At 41.4% G+C, this 23,048-nt stretch overlaps 1 protein-coding gene across 1 annotated transcript in view; it reads right to left on the minus strand.

Moving 5' to 3' along the window:
• The window catches only part of ppp2r5a (protein phosphatase 2, regulatory subunit B', alpha isoform), an 81,717-nt gene that overhangs the window by 36,230 nt on the left and 22,439 nt on the right, over positions 1-23,048 (minus strand). The gene's annotated exons all lie outside the window — the stretch shown is intronic.

The raw sequence follows: 23,048 nt of genomic DNA on the forward strand, positions 1-23,048 counted from the left end.
ACAAACAGCACTTATGGCAGCTGCCCAGAAACGCCATGCCAGAAGAGCGTTGGGCTAGCCTAGCCTAGCAGTAGAGTTATGGCTCTTAACTGATACGGTACCAGGATGAAGCAGCCTTGAAAAAAAATGATAGGCAAAGTACCAGAGACACTTTTGAGGAGATGGGGAAACTCCATTGGAATCGTATTAATGCCCATTGTGTACATTGCCCATGCGTCGTCAATGAGCAATGAGGAGCATTCCCGGCGATTCTGGGACAAGGACAGCTCTCCTTCAAGGAGTGAATGGGAGTCAATTGTTCACTTGCTCAAAAACCCAACATTAGCATGCATTTAGTGAACAATAAGTACAAAATGAGAAATATTTTCTGGGGTGAGATAATTAACTTGTTCTCTGTAATATTGTATAGCTTTGGAATAGTGACACTTAACTTTGAAGGGATTGCGTGATGATTGGTTTAACAACTGTGTAACGCTGCATGACAACGTGAACGCGATTGGTCGACAGTCTGCTGGGTTGGGTGTTATACATTTAGCATTCATTGCCCAATGGGATTCCTATCTCATCCTTTCCTTAATATATCTGGTAGTACCATCCGACTGACTGACCTAACAGACTGAACACCATCTAAAAATCAGGGCTACCTAAAGCTCCAACTCTCTCCTGGACACATACAGTATTTCGACTCAGGGAAGAATGTGTGGTTGTTCTATGCTGTAATGAGATGTCCATAGTGTTTGTGGTTCAATGCTGTAATACAGTAATGAATAGTGACTAGAGCCCAAGTTAATCTTATGTTTTTTGTCCGATACAGATTTCTTTGGGGACAAAACTTGCAGATACCGATATATCTGTGATATACTGTTTTACAGCGGGGAAATTAGTGTCGTTTTTCTATAGTGAATTTTCAGAATTTGCCATCCAAAAGAGAAATTGTTCAATAACTATGCTTCAAAATGTTGATTTAATACATTGTGACAATAATGACATGAGAATGTCTGCAAGTGTTCAGATAAGTATGAGATATGTTTTTTCATCCTATTTATTACATATTGGTTGAATTGTCGCCCCATACCGATACAGCGGTAAAAGGTCAATATCGGCCTATAATATCGGTGAATCGATATATCGGTTGGGCTCTAATAGAGTGCCTCAGTTAGTGACGGGCTGGCTGAACCACAATGTGCAGTATGTTTGGACAGAGAGCACTCAAACTTTGTTGTGGATGATGGGCTCGAGAACAGAGCGAGAGGAAGAGAGTCATTGCTGAACAGGATATGCCTGTCATAATGGAAACTGCCTTTCGTCTGGAAGGTCTTTCAAAAAAAAAAAAAAAAAAAATATCCTTTCTTTCAGATGGCCACTAAGCTACTGTATCATTACATTTTCCTTACATGTGGAAATGTTATTGTATCAAAACTGAAATGCACAAAGTAAAATCACTTCACTGTGGCAACTGACCCCGAGATATTTTATGACCTATAATTCCCTATCACACGTGAGTTCAAAGAACACTCAAACTCAAATCAAAGTTTATTGGTCGCGTACAGTTTTGCAGATGTTATCGCAGGTGCAGTGAAATGCTCTCTCTAGTAGATAGTGCCCTCCTGAATGATTGGCACCCTAGGTAAATAGGAACAAAAAAGATGCCAAGATAACAGGTCTGAGTCGTCTCCTATAATGTTTGATGAGGTGGGAGAAGACCTAGGAAGGGATTTGAGACCATTCCTCCATACATCAACACTCCAGATCCTTCAGTCCTTGGTCCTCACTTTTGGACTCTCCTAATCAGCTCACACCATAGGTTTTCAAATGGTGTTTCGGTCAGGGGACTGGGACGGCCACTGCAAAACTTGATTCTATGGTCAGCGAACCATTTGTGTAGATTTGGAGGAATGCTTTGGATCGTTGTCCTGCTGGAAGATCCAATGACGACCCAGTTTTAGCCTCCTGGCAGAGGCAGACGAGATTTTAGGTCAAAACCTCTGGTACTTGGATTCTATGATCCCATGTATCCTAACAAGGGTCCCAGGGCCTTTGGAAGTATAACAGGCCCACAACATCACAGATCCACCACCATACTTCATTCACAGTGGGAATTAGGATCTTTTCTGCATGACCATGGTTCTTTTTACACCAAACCCAACTCTAGTGTTTGTTGCAAAAAAAACTATATTTTAGTCTCATCAGACCATAGAACCTGGTTCCAATCAAAGTTCCAATGACATTTAGCAAACTCCAGGCGCTTATGTTTGTGGTTTGGTGATAGCAGAGGTTTTCTTCTGGCAATCCTTTCAAATAACTTGGTCATGGCACCTAATTGTAGTTTTGGTGACCCCAAGATGTAACCTACTTCTGCAATTCTCCAACTGTGATCCTTGGAGATTTTTTTGCCACTTGAACCATCCTCCTCACTGTCCGTTGGGGCAAAATACACTTGTGTCCTCTTCCAGGCAGATTCATTACAGCTCCGGTTTTACATTTCTTAATTACTGCCCTAATAGTAGAGATGGGTATTTTCAGGTGTGTAGCTACCTTTTTTATTAGCCATTGCCTGATTTGTGAAGGTCAGCAACCTTTTGTCTCATTTAATTTGTGTGTTCTCTATCCTTTCCCATGTTGAAGGATGACAAAGAGAGTTTAGCCTGTGTGTCACCTCATATGTATACCCCAATGAAACAGTTTTTCACAGCCTTTTTTGTTCATATTTACCTAGGGTGCCAATAATTCAGGAGGACACTAGAAACAAGAGGGTTGGCATTTGGCTTTTACCAGCACAGGTTAGGCAACAAAGTCAATAAAGCAATCTCAGGCACTAACAAAGCAAAAAATAATACTTAGATCTAGGCCTATAGCTGCTCTCTATGACAAAAACAGGGGAGTGTTTTAGCTCAAACAAGCAGTGTTTACCGTTAAAACTGTTCTGTTGTCATTTTAAAGGCATTTTAAAAAAATGGCAGATGTTTCACGAGGCCTGAAAACTAAAAAAAGGCACATAACTAGGGTCCTGAGTTTCGTGCAGTCAAGTGACATGCCTGGATTTAGACTTGTATGCAGAAAGTAAGCAGCATAGTAGGTACATTTCCACCACAACTAAGAGCGTTGAAGTGAGAGGCTCAACTTCTCCGCTGTTTTGGTGCTTTGGCTACCACACAACGTGAGAGCGAAGTTCTTGCATCTCAATACCTGCTCGTGGAAACGTCATTTCAATGAGTCTACCTTTAAAGCTTTTTCATCAAACTGTCTCCTTTTCTTTTTATGTCAGATGGTCCAGCACCATCCTCAGACAATTGCTTTCATTTTTGATGTAATTCTTATTTCTGGATAAGGCTTAAAACACAGGATAAAATCTTGCCATGTCACATGATTGCACAAAACACAGTGCCGTAGCCATAACATGTACCTGTGAAAGGCCTTGCCAACTCCACTATGCCAACAACTCGTTAAACATTAACTATGCTGGCTGCGGTGATGCACAAGATCTACAGAGCAATTTCCTTTCATTTCTGATGCTCACACGGGAGACATGACATCCTTAATCCTCCTGGCCACAGGGGAAAGTCTTGCTTTCTTGACTTTGACACTTCCGATTGCAGAGCTTTCGCTAAAAATCACAGAACAAACATATAGGGTGGGCTATTTACGCATTTAACAGACAGCCTATGTCTCAACATTCTACAGATTAACACTATTTTTCTTCCAAATTGAACAACCATTAGGGCAGGGATCAGTGGTTCCCAAATGTTTTATTGTCCCGTACCCCTTAACACTCAACCTCCAGCTATGTACCCCCTCTAGCACCAGGGTCAGCGCACACTCAAATGTTGTTTTTTTGCCATCATTGTAAACCTGCCGCAGACACACACACTACATTTATTAAACATAAGAATGGAGTGTGAGTTTGTCACTTCCCATGAGCCGGGTTGTGACAAAGAGCTCTTATAGGACCAGGGCTCAAATAATAATATAATAATAATTCAATAATTTTGCACTTTATTTAGCCATCTTACATATTCAACTTTATTTGAACATCGGAAATTGTGAATAACTCACCACAGGTGAATGAGAAGGGTGTGCTTGTAAGGATGCTCATAACTCTGCAATGTTCGGTTGTATTGGAGAGAGTCAGTCTTAAATCATTTTCCATACACAGTCTGTGCCTGTATTTAGTGTTCATGCTAGTGAGGGCAGAGAATCCACTCTCACATAGGTACGTGGTTGCAAAGGGCAGTAGTCTTAACAGCGTGATTTGCCAAGGCAAGAAACTCTGCGCGCAGCCCTATCCAGAAATTTGGCAGTGGCTTCTGGTTAAATTAAATTCATACAGAACCGCTTGTTGCAATTTCGATGAGGATCTCTTGTTCAGATATCGGTAAGTGGACTGGAGGCAGGGCATGAAAGGGATAACGAATCCAGTTATTTGTCATCCGTTTCTGGGAAAGTTGCGCATCCAACTCACTCATGTGCTTCGCTACATATCACATTTAACATGGTCCGTAAGCTTGAGTTCATTTGCGCACAAAAAAAAAAAATCATACAATGATGGAAAGACCTGTGTGTTGTCCTTGTTAATGCAGACAGAGAAGAGCTCCAACTTCTTAAATCATAGCCCCAATTTTGTTCCGCACATTGAATATAGTTGAAGAGTCCCTGTAATCCTAGATTCAGATCATTCAGGCGAGAAAAAACATCACCCAGATAAGCCAGTCATGTGAGAAACTCGTCAAGTGAAAATTATGGTCAGTAGAGAAAACTTTAAGCTCGTCTCTCAATTAAAAAAAAAAACCACGTCAATACTTTGCCCCTTGATAATCAGCGCACTTCTGTATGTTGTATAAGTGTTACATGGTCGCTACCCATATCATTGCATAGTGCAGAAAATACACGAGAGTTCAGGGGCCTTGCTTTAACAAAGTTAACCATTTTCACTGTAGTGTCCAAAACATCTTTCAAGCTGTCAGGCATTCCCTTGGCAGCAAGAGTCTCTCGGTGGATGCTGCAGTGTACCCAAGTGGCGTCGTGAGCAACTGCTTGCACGCGCGTTACCACTCCACTATGTCCCTTGTCATGGTTTTTGCGCCATCAGTACAGATGCTAACACATCTTGACCACCAAAGTCCATTTGATGTCACAAAGCTTTCCAGTACTTTAAAAATATCCTCTCCTGTTGTCCTGGTTTCCAGAAGAGGATGTCTTCCTTAATTGACCCCCCCATAAACGTAAACGGATATATACCAGGAGCTGTGCCAGGCCCGCCACATCGGTTGACTCATCCAGCTGTAACGCATAGAATTCACTGGCTTGTATGCGAAGCAGTAATTGTTCCAAAACGTTTCCTGCCATGTCACTGATGTGTCGTGAAACGCATTGTCTGTATAGTTTTTTGGCCTTTTCCCCCAGCATTGTCCCAGCCATATCCGCGGCAGCAGGAAGAATTAAGTCCTCCACAATAGTATGGGGCTTGCCTGTCCTAGCCACTCGGTAGGTCACCATATAAGATGCTTCGGGACCCTTCTTATTAAATGTTATCTGTTGCTTTTATACGTCTTACGACTCAAAAGTTGTCTTAATTCTCACTCAAACTCCTGTGGCTTATTTTCTAAATTGGCATGTTTTGTTTCTAAATGTCTGCTGAAGAGTGAAGGTTTCATCGAGTTGTGAGATGGTACTTTTGCACATATAACACACTGTGGCTGAGGAAAGGCACTACTCCCAATACAAGTGAACCCCAAATCAATGTAGTTAGCATATTTGCGCCTCTTTGATGGTCCAACGTCTCTGTCTGTTGTTCGGTGCTTTCCCGGGTAAGGGGGCAGTAGCTCTTCGGCTGCATCAGATTCACAACTGTCAGTGTCCATGCTAGCTGGGCTTACAACAAATGTAGAATTACTGATGCTGGCATTGGATGTGCTCATGGAAGCAGAACAACTTGCATTGCGCAGGTGTAGTACTGCTGGTAGTAGCAGTACTATCAGTAGAGCTGGTATGTGTCTCCATGGATGCAGGCCTTACTTTTTTAAAAACAATTTATCAATTTAAGCAAACGGAATGAGCAGCAGCTATGTTTGGCTACATACGAACCGTTAGTGGAATTCCCGCGAGAGAATAATGGTAAATGTGATTGGATGTTAATTATTTGACTAGGCTACCTGTATTTGATATTGTGTTGTTATTTCGCTGAACACTAGATGGTTTAATTTTATTTTTGGCAGTGAAAACGAGGCTACTCAGGAGAGAAAAAAACTCACCCAAATGTATAGCCCGGTTGGAAAATATAAATGGACATAAAAAAAATTTAAAAAGTGAATCCTTTTTTTGGGCATAGCCCCGATGGCATTGCGTACCCCAGTTTGGGAATAACTGATCTACTAGATTCAGCCACAGGCAGATTTTTTTGTTGAATGGATGGTCGAGGAGCCGGAAATAAATTATAAATCATTTGCAGACTGCAAATTGACCGTAAGAAGCCCAAACAGACAGAAAGAACGAGTGTTAACACTTATGTTAATCTTTCTGGTTAACCTTTTTCGGAGAGACAGATCTTCCAAAGGTAGTGGAGTGGCAATCTTTACCAAGGAACACCTTCAGTGCTCGGTTGTCTCCACCAAGTCTGTGGATCTGCTGGTTTTAAGCATTAAACTTTCAAATAGCTCTTTGTTGACTGTTGCTGGGTGTTATCATCCACCATCAGCACCAGCCTGTACCCTACCAGCCCAAAACTCTCCTGGCCCCTTACACTAAGTCTGAATTTGTCCTACTAGGTGACCTAAACTGGGACATGCTAAACCACCTGACCAAGTCCTAAAACAATAAATCCCCCTCAGATTAATACCAATCCCACAAGGTAGGACTCCAAACATGCAGAAAAGGCTACTCGCCTAATCCTCACGAATAATCCTGATAGGTATCAGTCTGGTGTTTTCTGTTTTACAGCCTGTGTTCGTATGGGCTGCTCAGTTAAACGTCCTGCCCTGATGTCACAGACGCTTGCTGGAAAACTTTAATGAGCAAGCCTTCCTTCATGACCTGGCCTCTGTAAATTGGTATAGAATCAGCTTGATACCCTCTTGGACCTTATTTTATTTTCAGTGGTATTCAAACACACCCCCATAAAGAACATTTGAATTAAAAACAGGTTCAGCCTCTGGTTCAACTGTGATCTGGCAGAGTTACTCCACCTCAAGAAGTAAGCATTTCACTGTAAGATCTACAGTGGTTGCATTCGGTGCATGTGAAAAATAAAAATGTATTTGATTTGATCAAGAACACCATTTGGTGAAAGGCTCAGCACACAAATACTCAAGCTGACTGGCTGTCGTTTAGGCAAATGAGAAATAAGTGTGCACTCAGGCTATCCGGAAGGCCAAAGTTAGTTACATTAATTAAAGGAGCAGTTCTCTCTCTGTGGGTCTAACCCCAAGAAGTTCTGGAAAACGGTTAAAGACCTGGAGAATAAACCCTCCTCCTCACAGCTAACCATGTCCCTTAATGTTGATGATGTGGTTGTTGCTGGCAAGGAGCACATGGCTGAGCTCTTTAAAATCACCACTTCATTAAGTCAGGATTCCTATTTGACTCAGCCATGCCTCGTTGCCCATCCAACATTTCCTCATCTCCCAACCCTTCTAATGCCACTAGCCCCGATGCTCCTCCCTCTTTTTTCCCCTACCCCGCTACACAGTTTCTCCCTGCAGGCGCTCACAGTCTGAGGTGCTTAACCTCTCTGGGCTAGGTGGGACGTTTGCGTCCCACCCTAGTCAACAGCCAGTGGAATCCCGTGGCGCGATATTCAAATACCTTAGAAATGCTATTACTTCAATTTCTCAAACATATGACTATTTTACACAGTTTTAAAGACAAGACTCTCGTTAACCTGTTGGGGATAGGGGGCAGTATTTGCACGGCCGGATAAAAAACTTACCCGATTTAATCTGGTTACTACTCCTGCCCAGTAACTAGAATATGATTTGGATAGAAAACACCCTAAAGTTTCTAAAACTGTTTGAATGGTGTCTGTGAGTATAACAGAACTCATATGGCAGGCCAAAACCTGAGAAGATTCCAAAAAGGAAGCGCCCTCTCTGACCATTTCTTGGCCTTCTTTGTCATCTCTATCCAAAACAAAGGATCTCTGCTGTAACGTGACATTTTCTAAGGCTCCCATAGGCTCTCAGAAGGCGCCAGAACGTTGAATGATGACTCTCCAGTCTCTGGCTGAAAAACAGTAGCGCATTTGGTAAGTGGTCGATCTGAGAACAATGAGAGGGGTGCGCGCGTGAAGAGTCCATTTTACTTTCTCTGTCTTTGAACGAAAACAACGACTCCCGGTCGGAATATTATCGCTTTTTTACGAGAAAAATCGCATAAAAATTGATTTTAAACAGCGTTTGACATGCTTCGAAGTACGATAATGGAATATTTTGAATTTTTTTGTCACGAAACAGGCCGGGCGCGTCACCCTTCTTTACCCTTCGGATAGTGTCTTGAATGCACGAACAAAACGCCGCTATTTGGATAGAACTATGGATTATTTGGAACCAAACCAACATTTGTTATTGAAGTAGAAGTCCTGGGAGTGCATTCTGACGAAGAACAGCAAAGGTAATCCAATTTTTGGTGAGTACCAAACTTGGTGGGTGTCAAAATAGCTAGCCTGTGATGGCCGGGCTATCTACTCAGAATACTGCAAAATGTGCTTTCACCGAAAAGCTATTTTAAAATCGGACACCGCGATTGCATAAAGGAGTTCTGTATCTATAATTCTTAAAATAATTGTTATGTTTTTTGTCAACGTTTATCGTGAGTAATTTAGTAAATTCACCGGAAGTGTTCGGTGGGAATGCTAGTCACATGCTAGTCACATGCTAATGTAAAAAGCTGGTTTTTGATATAAACATGAACTTGATTGAACAAAACATGCATGTATTGTATAACATAATGTCCTAGGAGTGTCATCTGATGAAGATCATCAAAGGTTAGTGCTGCATTTAGCTGTGGTTTTGGTTTTTGTGACATTATATGCTAGCTTGAAAAATGGGTGTCTGATTATTTCTGGCTGGGTACTCTGCTGACATAATCTAATGTTTTGCTTTCGTTGTAAAGCCTTTTTGAAATCGGACAGTGTGGTTAGATTAAGGAGCTCCTTAAATTTACCCCCAAAAAACATTAGTTCAGGTGGTTTAGATCCTTTCTTCTTTAAGGTTGCAGCCCCTATCATCACAGAGCCCCTCTCCTCTCTGGGGAAGTTTCCATTGCTTGGAAGGCAGCCACGGTGCATCCTTTATTTAAAAGGGGGAGATCAAGCTGATCCTAACTGTTATAGGCTTATTTCTAATTTGCCCTGTTTATCAAAAGTGTTGGAAAAAACTTGTCAATAATCAACTGACTGGCTTTCTTTGTCTGTCTATAGTATTCTCTCTGGTACGCAATCTGGTTTCCGAATAGGTTATGGATGTGTCGCTGCAACCTTAAAAAGGTCCTAAATTATGTCACCATTACCCTTGATTCTAAGCAGTGTTGTGCTGCTATTTTTATTGACTTGGCTAAAGCTTTTTATACGGTAGACCATTCCATTCTTGTGGGTAGTGTATTGTGTCTCTGAGGGGTCTTTGGCCTGGTTTGCTAACTCCCTCTCTCAAAGAGAGCAGTGTATAAAATCAGAACATCTGCTGTCTCAGTCACTGCCTGTCACCAAGGGAGGACCCCAAGGCTCGATCGTAGGCCCCACGCTCATCTCAATTTACATCAACAACATAAAGAACAGTAGGAAGCTCTCATCCATTTATATGGACAAGCATTTCGCTACACCCACAATAACATCTGCTAAACACGTGTACGTGACCAATACAATTTCATTTGAGATGATAGTCTTATACTCAGCTGGCCCCTCTCCAGATTTTGTGTTAAATGCTCTCCAGCAAGGCTTTCTTAGTGTTTAACAAGCTTTCTCTGCTCTTAACCTTGTTCTGAACACCTCAAAAATAAAGGTAGTGTGGTTCGGTAAGAAGAATTTCCCTCTCACCACCGGTGTGATCACTATCGCTAAGGGTTTAGAGCTTGAGGTAGTCACCTCATACAATTACTTGGGAGTATGGCTAGACGGTACACTGTCCTTCTCTCAGCACATATCCAAGCTGCAGGCTAAAGCTAAATCTAGCCTTTGTTTCCTCGATCATAATCGCTCCTCTTTCACCCCAGGTGCCAAAATAACCCTAATTCAGATGACCATCCTACCCATGCTAGATTACAGAGATGTTATTTATAGATTGCCAGGTAAGGGTGCTCTCGAGTGACTAGATGTTCTTTATCATTCGGCCATCAAATTTGCCCCCACTGCTCCTTATAGGAGCACACATCACTGCACTCTATACTCTGTAAACTGGTCATCTCTGTATACCCGATGCAAGACCCAGTGGTTGATGCTTATTTATAAAACCTTCTAAGGCCTTACTCCCCCTTATCTGAGATACCTACTGCAGCCCTCATCCTCCACATACAACACCAGTTCTGCCAGTCACATTCTGTTAAATGTCCCCAAAGCACACACATCCCTGGGTCGCTCCTTTTTTCAATTCGCTGCAGTTAGCGACTGGAACGAGCTGCAAAAAAAACTCAAACTAGACAGTTTTATCTCCATCTCTACATTCAAAGACTCAATCATGGACACTTACTAACACTTATGGCTGCTTCGCATGATGTGTTGTTGTCTCCACCTTTTTGCACTTTGTGGTGTTGTCTGCGCCCAACAATGTTTGTACCATGTTGTGCTGCTGCCATGTTGTGTTGCTACCATGTTGATGTCATGTGTTGTTGTCATGCTGTGTTGTGGTTTTAGGTCTCTCTTTATGTAGTGTTGTGATGTGTTTTTTGTCCTACATTTATTTTTTATCCCCCGTCCCCACAGGAGGCCTTTTGCCTCTTCGTAGGTCATCATTGTAAATAAGAATTTGTTCTTAAAGGACTTGCCTAGTTAAAGGTTAAATCAATAAAATACATATGTTTGACTAAAACCATTTCAAACCATGCTTACGTTTGAATATGATCACATGCCTCTTTTTTGCATGGGAACACGCGGGAACAGATTTCTTAAATGAAAATCACTTGGAGCTGATTTCCTGGTGTTTTTACAGTCCTATGTCCAACAAAAAAATAAACCTTTTTTTTTGCTCATAACTTGTGGGGCCAAATGAGACCACCTGCGGGAGCCAGGTGGGAACCCTGCATTAGGGTCTAAAAGCAACCTTCTCTATGATGAAGCCAGGCCACTTCCAGCATGTGTTATTTCTTAATTAGCGTGGCTTTACTGTAAAGGCCTAGATGGATTCTCATGTACGTTACAAAGCTCTGTCTGTACTGTACACAGCAAACGTGGCAAAGCGTTTCACACACGGCTGGCACGTGACTAACTGAAACCCTAACACTCACTGCCTATTCACCAAGACCTTTATAGTGCAGTGCTGCTGAATGCTGTTTGTATTTATTATGGATCCCCATTAACTCTTGCAGGAAGTGGGATTGGTTCACACAACAGATTTCACAACACACTAAGTGTATGCCCTCAGGTCCTTACTCTAATTCCACATATCTACAACACAAAATCCATGTGTACATGTGTGTATTGGGCGTATGTTATCGTGCGTTTCTATGTATGCGTCTGTGCCTGTTTATGTTGCTTCACAGTCCCCGCTGTTCCATAAGGTGCATTTTTATCTTGCATGAGTTACATGATGTGGAATAGAGTTCCATGTAGTCATGGCTCTATGTAGTACTGTGCGCCTCCCATAGTCTGTTCTGGACTTGGGGACAGTGAAGAGACCTCTGGTGGCATGTCTTGTGGGGTATGCATGGGTGTCGGAGCTGTGTGCCTGTAGGACCTGCCTTGTTGATAGTGCTGTTAAGGCAGAGGAGAGCTTTATTATGGACAGACTTCTCTCCATCTTAGCTACTGTTGTATCAATATGTTTTGACCATGACAGTTTACAATCCAGGGTAACTCCAAGCAGTTGACACTGCAACTTGCTCCATTTCCACATTATTCATTACAAGATTTAGTTGAGGTTTAGTGAATGATTTGTCCCAAATACAATGCTTTTAGTTTTTGAAATATTTAGGAATAACTTATTCCTTGCCACCCATTCTGAAACTAACTGCAGCTCTTTGAACACTTAAGTCATTTCAGTCACTGTAGTAGCTGATGTGTATAGTGTTGAGCAACGTGTGCAATGTGTATATTTGTGCGTACAAGAACACATACACAAACCTAATTTACATACTGTACAAACATATACTCCTAAACAAACTAACATGAAAACTTGAACACATTCCCTTCACTGTTGGAGGGATAGAGCTGGTACAAGCAAGGAGGGGGAGGTTTACCATGACACCGTAGAGAGAGCAATGTCTTTCATTGAGAGGTGACACATTTCTGAATTACGTCATGACATGGAGGGAATGTACAGGTGGTAGCACCAGAACATTCCACAGGAATTCCCTCCGCGGTTTTGAACCTAGTGAAACTGTGCCTGTGGCGTGGAAGGACTGACGGGTGTGACGCATCAGAACTCCAACAGGGTCCAGTTGTTTGGCTGTTGCGGTGCAGACAAATTGCAGTGGAAAGCATCATTAGCATCTGTTCCAGCTGGAGATTGTTAGTTATGGAGTTAATATTTTCTATTTGCTAAATGTCTTACTTTTTAACTCTGCATTGTTGGGAAAGGGCTCGTATTTAAACATTTCACGGTATGCATGTGACAAATTACATTCAATTAAATTTGGATCAAAAGCCTTGGGAGACTAAAGTTAGCCAAATGCATGCTTACTGCTAACTATATGGACTCTGGAAATGGGGCATCTGGAAATATCACATTATGAAAGAAGCTCAGGAAAGGTTAGGCACACCTGGCTTTAGGGCTATTACACACTTCATGAATTTCGGTTTGTCGTGGCTTGCTGAAGGGCTTCAGGTCTTGTCACATAGCAGAAAGAGCAGTTCGCCAATACCCCATAATGTTGTGCTTTTGAGAGAATTGGGTTCTATACTTCGGGAAGTCCTCTGTCTGGAGCCAAACTGGAGCAGGCAGGCAAAGGCTGAGTGGATTGTACCATAATGCATCAGGCATCATTGTGTTCTGGGTTAGCGAGTCTTACGTAACGGACATTTTTCCGTCCTCTCTTTTTTCCTGCATAGCGTGGATCCTTATCCGGTGCTGCTGCTGCTCGCTCAAACACACAGCTTACATTCCTCCTCTGAGCCACAGTAAGAGTCTACTGCAGGCTGTAGTGTAGGGCCTGTGAGACTGGAATGCTTTGCTTAGGGCAGGGGAGCTCTGGGTTCCAGCCTTTATGGGGTGTGTGAAGTAAGTGCTGTTGTCTGGTGGTTTCCATCCTTACCTTGTAAACAACATCTGATTTAGATCTGTAAGAGTTACGTGAAGGAGTGCATTCCCTGGCTAATGTGCTGGGGTAAGGCAAGCAGTTATATTCAAAACCACAGCCCCCCTGAGCACCTCTGGCATTGTGTGATTTAGGTGCACTTAGAGAAGGAGAGTGGAAGAGTTCCCTACTCCTTGTGCATCTCTAGGCTTTCTTACTTCCTCTAGTTGCACCGTCCTACCTTGACATGGCCAACAGAGAGACTACCAAGTTAAACATTGTTTTTATTCTTCTCTCCCTTTGATTAGTCCTAACTGCAGCCAGGATTTATTTTTGACCCTATACATTAGTTACAGTACTCTAGTTATCATAAATAGGCTTTCTGTGCCTGTGCCATAGCAAATAAATCCTGGTATAGTAGGGGTGTGACGGTCATTGAATTCTGGATGACCAATTGGCCAGCCAAATGAGCGGTCACCTTAAAATATACACACACACTGCGTACGTGAGTGGAGTTGAGCAGTTGGATATTCTGCTCCACGCTCATGTAGCGTACTGGTGTCCCACGTCCTTTCCAACCGCTCTGCTAAAAACCGCTCCTCGCTCACTACAGCTCTAAATTCCCTCCATTTATTAAAACCACAATTTAACCAACACCCATCTATTTTTGTGACTACCTGGACATACCATTTGGTTTTGAAGTATTGAAACCAAAACATATGATTTGAATGAAAAGTATTTGAATAAACATGAAAAGGTGAACGCACATCATTTCAAACAGGCTACATTTAATTTCACATTTGTGACACAAACGGCTGGTAGGGACATAACGCACTCAGCATTTAAACATTTCGTTGTATTAAATAATTATAGTCTATAAATTGTGCATATAGACTGTGACTTAGAATTAAATACAAATTAAACTAAAAATGACTTTGAATTCATTTTTTAGAAACATGAGTTTGGCCAGTCTGTGGTGTGATGGTCCCTGGAGAGCAAGCCATCTGCAGAGAAGATCCTCTCCTCACTTGCAGAGCAACTGTGGATGCTAAACACCCTTTTGGCCACTCTTGCCAGGCTGGGCAGTGATGCAGAGTTGTGTTTTTATTTTTCTATAGGTCAAAACAGAAAGCTCCTTGAACGTGGTAATATGCCAGGCCCATTGGGACAAAAATCAATTATGGCCTATTGTATTGATAATAGAACAAAAATGAACTAAACGTTTAAGAGATCAGATTTTGTTTATAAATACTTTGCTACAATGCCAGTGATCTACCCACCTCAGCCCTTTCTGTTAGCATGTGCACAGAGTAAGTAAACCATCATGCTCTCGGAATACATGTCTTTCTGATTCCATGATGATTCTTTAGTTGTGGACACCACATCACCGCACTCCTTCTCTTGCTTTTGATCCTCATCTTTCGAAGTCACCTTGATTTTGCACCCGTGTGTTTTATCAGTTTCTTAATGAAAATATTTAGCGAGCTCCATGACAATAGCTAAAGGGGCTATAGCTCCTGAAGTGAGCGCAACTGCCTTTGGGAAATCTCGCTCCGTGCTCCAGTCAAATTGGGCACACTGTTCCTCGCACCGCTGACATACTCTGGTACAAAACATTAAGAATACTTTCCTTATTTTGAGTTGCACATCCCCTTCTGCCCTCAGAACAGCGTCTTTCTTTTCCCAACGCAGTTAAGCCAAAACCACGCCCCGTTACTCAGAGGGACGTTCTACTACGCTCCCATTGGCTAGCTAGCGTTGCCTCACTCACAAGCAATCAGCGCAGAGACAGTGGCCTTCCAAGGAAGGATGGAAAGTGTAATTTAACAATTAGCTGCCTACTGTAATGCAGGCCTATTATTATCATGTTTGAAAATAAATACATGGGCAAATGTTACGAGTTTCAATGAGTTGTAAAAATGTCTCTGAATTCCCTCAATTGAAGGTCAGCTAAGTTTACCTAGGCTACTTAAAGTTACTAGCTCGGTATTTAAAGTTGTTATATTATCATTAGTAGTCTTATCAGGTAAAAGCTTATTATTCATAATATCTCATTGTTATTAGCTAATCATTCAGTTGAACATGCTATGCTACAGCCATTGAATCTGTCTTTAAGGGACATTAATGGCTAGTTCTGTCCACAACATTATGTTATTATATTTTTCAATATTGAAATACAAGAGCAAATGTTATTAAATCAGTGACTGAAATGTACGCTTGGAGTTTGCCAAAAGACACCTAAAGACTCTCAGACCATGAGAAACAAGAGTCTCTGGTCTGACGAAACCAAGATTGAACTCTTTAGCCTGAATGCCAAGTGTCACGTCTGGAGGAAACCTGGCACCATCCATACGGTGAATCATGGTGGTGGCAGCATCATGCTGTGGGGATGTTTTTCAGTGGCAGGGACTGGGAGACTAGTCAGGATCGAGGGAAAGTTGAACGGAACAAAATAGAGACCATTGATGAAAACCTGCTCCAGAGCACTCAGGACCTCAGACTGGGACGAAGGTTCACCTTCCAACAGGACAACGACCCTAAGCACACAACCAAGACAATGCAGAAGTGGCTTCAGGACAAGTCTCCGAATGTGCTTGAGTGGCCCAGCCAAAATACAGGTGTGCCAAGCTTGTCGCATCAAACCCAAGAAGACTCAAGGCTGTAATCGCTGCCAAAGGTGCTTCAACAAAGTACGGAGTAAAGGGTCTGAATACTTATGTAAATGCTATTTTTAATAAATACGCAAACATTTCAACAACAAAAAAACCTTTTTGCATTGTCATTATGGGGTATTGTGTGTAGATTAAGGAGGAAAAAAACAATTGAATCCATTTTAGAATAAGGCTGTAATGTAAGAAAATGTGGAAAACGTCAAGGGGTCTGCATACTTTGAAAGCACTGTATATTTATACTCTGGACTCCAACATTGCTCGTCCTAATATTTCTATATTTCTTAATTCCATTATTTTACTTTTTAGATTGCAGTGATATCTAACAATACACACTGTTGGAGCTAGGAACACATGCATTCCACTACACCCACAAGTACATCTGCTAAACATGTGTAAGCGACCAATAAAATTAGATTTTACAGTAGTGTACATGTTCTCTGTAAGCCATCTAAAAGGAGGAGACCCAGATTGCCTCCAAATAGAAACCTCCCTCCCTGATCGCGATGGAGGAAATCATCTCTAACCTTCTGGGAGCAGCAGAGTTGGCTGAGACTGGAAGATATCTCCATGTCAGGCTGTAAGTCTCCCCATCCGCAGCTATTTTTGACATCTCTCTTGAAAAAAATAAAAATAAAGATGCTTTGTTGCACACATTCCTAGGAGGGCTTTAGAAGAGAGAAAGGAAATATTTCCAACGGGAGAAATATGATTAAACTAGGCCTATGACCATAGAGCTGGGGATTAGAATGCTGGTGAAGACGAGGCAGAGGTTTGGGGAGATTTAAAGATAAAGCCCTACCATCTTCCTGTCACAGCGAATGGACCACCATGGGTTTTCCTTCAAGAGAAATTATCTACAACAACAAAGGGTAGCCTTAATCGCATGTGGGAAAAAGTGAAATCCTCCTTATAAGGTGGAATGAGATTAGCCATTAGGAATTGTAATGTCACGACGTTGGCAGTTACTCTGCAATACCGGTTTACTAGCCTATATGCACAACAAATGTACACACATAGATGAACAGGTTCACTCCAATTAACTGGTGTTCCCATTGTGACCGATTGGTGAGCACTACATGCAAAAAGCCTTTGTTTTGTAACAGACCTTTGTATAGCTGATGGCATGGAGAGATCGTATTGGCAATTGATCTTGCTCTGTCTATTGTATTTGTGTGTCGTTTCATAACCACACACACAAAATGTACTCAGATCTGTTGACAGAGAAAAACAAAGTGAGGTGTGTGTTTGAGAGAAAACATACCATGATAAAGGTAGAGGAGGATGGAGAGAGAATGACTGTCTGCTTACGTACAATAAAGTATGGGAGCGTCTGTGTTTACCTCTGGAGCGAAAGGCACGTTAAAGACTGTTTTCAGTGATCCAGGCCTGGTCTGGGAGACAGCCAGCACCTTAGGCTGGAGGAGCCCCAGGATTACAGGCCTTAAGCTCTTTAGTATCTCTCAGTAATGACAACATGACCTGGACTCACTGTGACAAGAGGAGTCAATCCCCATCTACAGCTACCATTGCAATCTAGTTAATGGCCTTTTTCTCATTCAGGACCCATGGGTCCTACTCATCCTACACATGATGAGTAGGACCCAAAAAGACAGAAACATCCTTGCAGTTGAATGACAGCGCACAAACCAGAGGCTTTTTAAGGGAATGGAATGACAATAGGCAAACACATTACCTAGATGTAGCCTACAGCGGACTGTTGCTTTAAAATGGTAGACCTAGGGCTGTTTGCGGTGACTATCGCCACACCAGCAATCATGACTGCAATCAAATTCCACGTGACCGTTGAGTCACGGTAATTTCCTCTTGGGCGCTCTGGACATGCATTGGTAGTACCCAACCTGCTAACGACCATGAGGTATCTAATGGCCTGGTTCTTCGTGCTCTATTGTCTCTCTAACCACTCTGACATCAATGCAAATGAAATCGAAAATCAAACATTTATTAAAACGGTATCATGCTTTAAAAAAAAAAAAAAACTCACGATTAGGCCATTCAACAACAACAACAAAAAAAGTACCTCACTGTGATAATCAATTTGAAGAAAGAAGTTCAACAAGAAGTTGAAACGGAGTGGAAAACATTATCATGGTGGATTTTGTTTCAAAGCCAAACAACAAAATGGACAGTGATTTACAGTGCCTTTGGAAAGTACTCAGACCCCTTGACTTTTTCCACATTGTTACGTTACAGCCTCATTCTAAAATGTATCAAATTGTTTTTTCCCCATCAATCTACACACAATACCGCATAATAAAACATTTTTAATATCACATTAACAAAAGTATTCAGACGCTTTACTCATCACTTTCTTGAAGCACCTTTGGCAGCGATTTTAGCATCGAGTCTTCTAGTTTATGACGCTACAAGCACACCTGTATTTGAGGAGTTTCTCCCATTCTTCTCTGCAGATCCTCTCAAGCTCTGTCAAATCATGTCCAATCAAATGAATTTACCACAGGTGGACTCCAATCAAGTTGTAGAAATATCAAGGATGTTCAACGGAAACAGAATGAAACCGAGCTCAATTTCAAGTCTCATAGCAAAGGGTCTGAATACTTATGTAAATAAAGGTTTTTATTTTTTATGTATTTGCAAAAATGTCTAAAAACCTGTTTTCACTGTCATTATGGGGTTGTGTGTGTAGACTGCTGAGGATTTTAGATTTAAAAAAAATCCATTTTAGAATAAAGCTGGAACGTAAGAACGTGGGGAAAAGGGGTCTGAGTACTTTCCGAAGGCACTGTGGAAGGTGCTGATGAATTCAAAGCATTTCAGATGTTGCATGTAGAACACTCATACGCATATTAGAAATTGTGCACATGTTCTATGAGCCCCCCACACCCTAAAAAAACGCATAAAAAAAAAAGACTGCCGTTATACAATAGGCCTACATAGCCTACCAGATATTATGCACGGCAGATATTATTTATTTATATATATATATATATATATATATATATATATATATCTTTTTACAGATTTAAGATGTCTTGGTACATAATTGGTCTAGCCTATACTCCAAAATGAAACATTCTAGTTATCGCCTTTGAGTGTGGACTGTATTATTATGCATACTGGATGGAATGGTTACCTTATGCTACGCTCCAAACGTTCTATCCATGAGTCTAGGAGAGAACGTAAAGGCCTAGGCGATGCTGTTGGTTCTTTGATTGTGCAGGGCGGCTTACAGTGTTAGCCTACAATTATCATCAATTTGCATTTGAATAGCCTAGTAATAGGTAATTTTTTATATTTATTATAATTACTAAGCTGATATTACCTTTAACTACAGAATATCTCACCACCATGCATTTCCATGTCCTCCTCTTTCCTTCATTCCTTTCTTGAGCACGCAGAGATAGGGGCTGTCAACAGTTTAGATATGTTATGTTGTGAAAACATGTTACTGTCAATGTTCCCGAACAGATTTCACTTGATTTCCCAAAATAAACACTGGGTAGCTGCAGGAACAGGGTTGGAGAGCTCATAGCATACAGTTTGGGCGGAATATCACCTATTATTAAATAGGTAGGAACAGAGGCAGGAGAAAAAAAATACATGTCAAGCCTCATGCTCCTCAAACAGTGGTTGATGCGTGAAGTGAAATACATGTCCTTAAAGACCAGACATTTCTAAATGCAATCCCGTGTGAAAGCAGAGTTTTGATGATTGACACTATAAAAGGAGGATCCCAGCTGCTACTATATTTATTTCTCAGCTGCTCTGCGACAAAACTGGAGTAGCCTACCAGGCATGATTTAAACTGCAGGAAAGCGGCCTCCATTCGCTATTCTAGTGCATACCGATGACATGTCTTTTTTCCCCTGCCCCTACCTATTTGATAAATGGGCCATACTAAATCAAAACACATTTTATAAATAAGTAACAAGATTAAATTGAGAATAGTCTGATGGGTAAAAATATGATCACTTGATGAGAGAATAGGTTGTGCAACCTGAAGCTAAGGAACAGAGCACAAACTTTTCAAATAGTCAATAGCCTATGGTTGCATCATGCAGCCCATATGTTTTGATTTCTAAGACATTTAACCTGTTATGGCTAGGGGGCAGTATTTGCACGGCCGGATAAAAAACGTACCCGATTTAATCTGATTATTACGCCTGCCCAGAAACTAGAATATGCATATAATTATTGGCTTTGGATAGAAAACACCCTAAAGTTTCTAAAACTGTTTGAATGGTGTCTGTGAGTATAACAGAACTCATATGGCAGGCAAAAACCTGAGAAGATTCCAAACAGGAAGTACCCTCTCTGACCATTCCTTGAGCTTCTTGGCTCTGTTTAAAGAAAATTTTGGATCTTTGCTGTAACGTGACACTTCCTACGGCTCCCATAGGCTCTCAGAACCCGGGAAAAAGCTGAATGATGTAATTCCAGCCGCTGGCTGAAAAACTTTAGCGCGTTTGGATGGTGGTCGATCAGAGGGCCATCAGACTGAGGCTCGTGCACGAGGGGATCCCATGCTTTTACTTTCTCTCTCTTTGAACGTAAACACGCTTTCCCGGTCGGAATATTATCGCTTTTTTACGAGAAAAATTGCATAAAAATTGATTTTAAACAGCGGTTGACATGCTTCAAAGTACGGTAATGGAATATTTTGAATTTTTTTGTCACGAAACGCGTCGGGCGCGTAACCCTTATTTACCCTTTCGGATAGTGTCTTGAACGCACTAACAAAACGCCGCTGTTTGGATATAACTATGGATTATTTGGGACCAAACCAACATTTGTTATTGAAGTAGAAGTCCTGGGAGTGCATTCTGACGAAGAACAGCAAAGGTAATAACATTTTTCTTATAGTAAATCTGACTTTGGTGAGTGCTAAACTTGGTGGGTGTCTAAATAGCTAGCCGTGATGGCTGGGCTATCTACTGAGAATATTGCAAAATGTGCTTTCACCGAAAAGCTATTTTAAAATCGGACATAGCGAGTGCATAGAGGAGTTCTGTATCTATAATTCTTAAAATAATTATGTTTTTTGTCAACGTTTATCGTGAGTAATTTAGTAAATTCACCGGAAGTTTGCGGGGGGTATGCTAGTTCTGAACGTCACATGCTAACGTAAAAAGCTGGTTTTTGATATAAATATGAACTTGATTGACCAAAACATGCATGTATTGTATAACATAATGTCCTAGGGGTGTCATCTGATGAAGAGCATCAAAGGTTAGTGCTGCATTTAGCTGTGATTTGGATTTATGTGACATTATATGCTTGCTTGAAAAATGGGTGTCTGATTATTTCTGGCTGGGTACTCTGCTGACAATCTAATAATGTTTTGCTTTCGTTGTAAAGCCTTTTTGAAATCGGACAGTGTGGTTAGATAAAGGAGTCTTGTCTTTAAAATGGTGTAAAATAGTCATACATTTGAAAAATTGAAGTTTTTGTATTTTTGAGGAATTTGTAATTCGCGCCACGTCCATCATTGGCTATTGGAGCAGGTGTTCCGCTAGCGGAACGTCTAGATGTATTAAGGTTTGTTTCATTCACAACAAATGTTGCCAAATAGGTCCTATATGCTAGATTTAGAGTTGTTTCAAATGATCACATAGCTGAATAAAATGGCAATGTTGAGCCTAAGTTCAATTATATTATTCTTACAAAATCATAACGTAATGACAGGAGATAAAGCATATATTTTAGTCTGCTAAATGAACTAGCTTCCAGCCTATGGTATGGTGCATAGCCAGATAACATACAGTAGGCCAACTCGTATTCATTTCTTCTGAAATAAATTCTCCATATCATGTTTCTTTAGACCTACCTAAAATAATAATAATGCATTTATTGTGATGGCGTATATTAAATTGATTTATTAGAATTCTTTAAAATGTAAATGTTCCAAAATTCATGCATCAGCGGCTTGTATGCGGAGGCCTAGAGATGCTAAACATGTTTGTTAATTAACAGTCAATAACCAGCTGACAAATCTTCATGACCGCCACAGCCTTATACGCACAAACTTTTCCAGGCTCACACTTCTTACAGGAGATGCAGCAGGCCTGATGCCCTTTTTATGTTCTCTCCTATTGAGAAACACTGACACTAGAGCACAGCAGCATATCACAGGAGCAACAGCAAACCTGCTCCGCATTGCTGTCACCTAGCAACCAGATATTGCACTGGCCTTGCTGAGGGTGCAATGTAAGGCGTCTATTTCTAGTGACTGTCACAAAACTGTAGATGGTTATTTAAGGACCTGCTGAAAGCTTTATGGGCCTATTTTATAGCGCTATCTGCTTTTGCTTAAAAGATCCTCAGTCTCTATGTGCATGAGGGTGGCTCTGAGTCATTTGGAGTGAAATGTTGGGCTCTCCACAGCAGAACAAAACCTGGGGTACAACAGCAAATAAGAGGATCCACGAGCTGACACTGGAGTAAAACATGTTGTGGAAATTGTGGTGTTGTAATATCAGTGCTCAGACTACAGATCGATTCTTACATAGGGACCAGACCGTGCGTGCGACATCGTGCGCATGTTGATTTTGTCCACCCACAGACGCGATCAGGACACGCATGATGAAATATCAAAACGAACTTGGAATCAACTATATTAATTTGGGGACAGGTCAAAAGGCATTAAACATTTATGGCAATAGCTAGCTAGCTTGCTGTTGCTAGCTAATTTGACATGGGATATAAACATTGGGTTGTTATTTTACTTGAAATGCACACACAAGGTCCTCTACTCAGACAATTCATCCACAGATAAAAGGGTAAACGAAGTTCGTTTCTAGTAATCTCTCCTCCTTCAGGCTTCTTCATTTGATATGGTGGTTGGCAACCAACTTTAAGGTGCATTACCACCAATAACTGGAATGGAGTGTGGACCTCAGTTAATCTTTCAATCACCAACGTGGGTATATGCTCCTAAAAAGCAAATGAGGAGATGGGAGAGGCTGGACTTGCAGCGGGTCAAGCGTCACAAATAGAACCAAGTTCTATTTTAGCGCCTGGCTACGC

The sequence above is a fragment of the Salmo trutta genome, chromosome 35 (assembly GCF_901001165.1).
Source record: "Salmo trutta chromosome 35, fSalTru1.1, whole genome shotgun sequence".
Lineage (NCBI taxonomy): Eukaryota > Metazoa > Chordata > Actinopteri > Salmoniformes > Salmonidae > Salmo > Salmo trutta.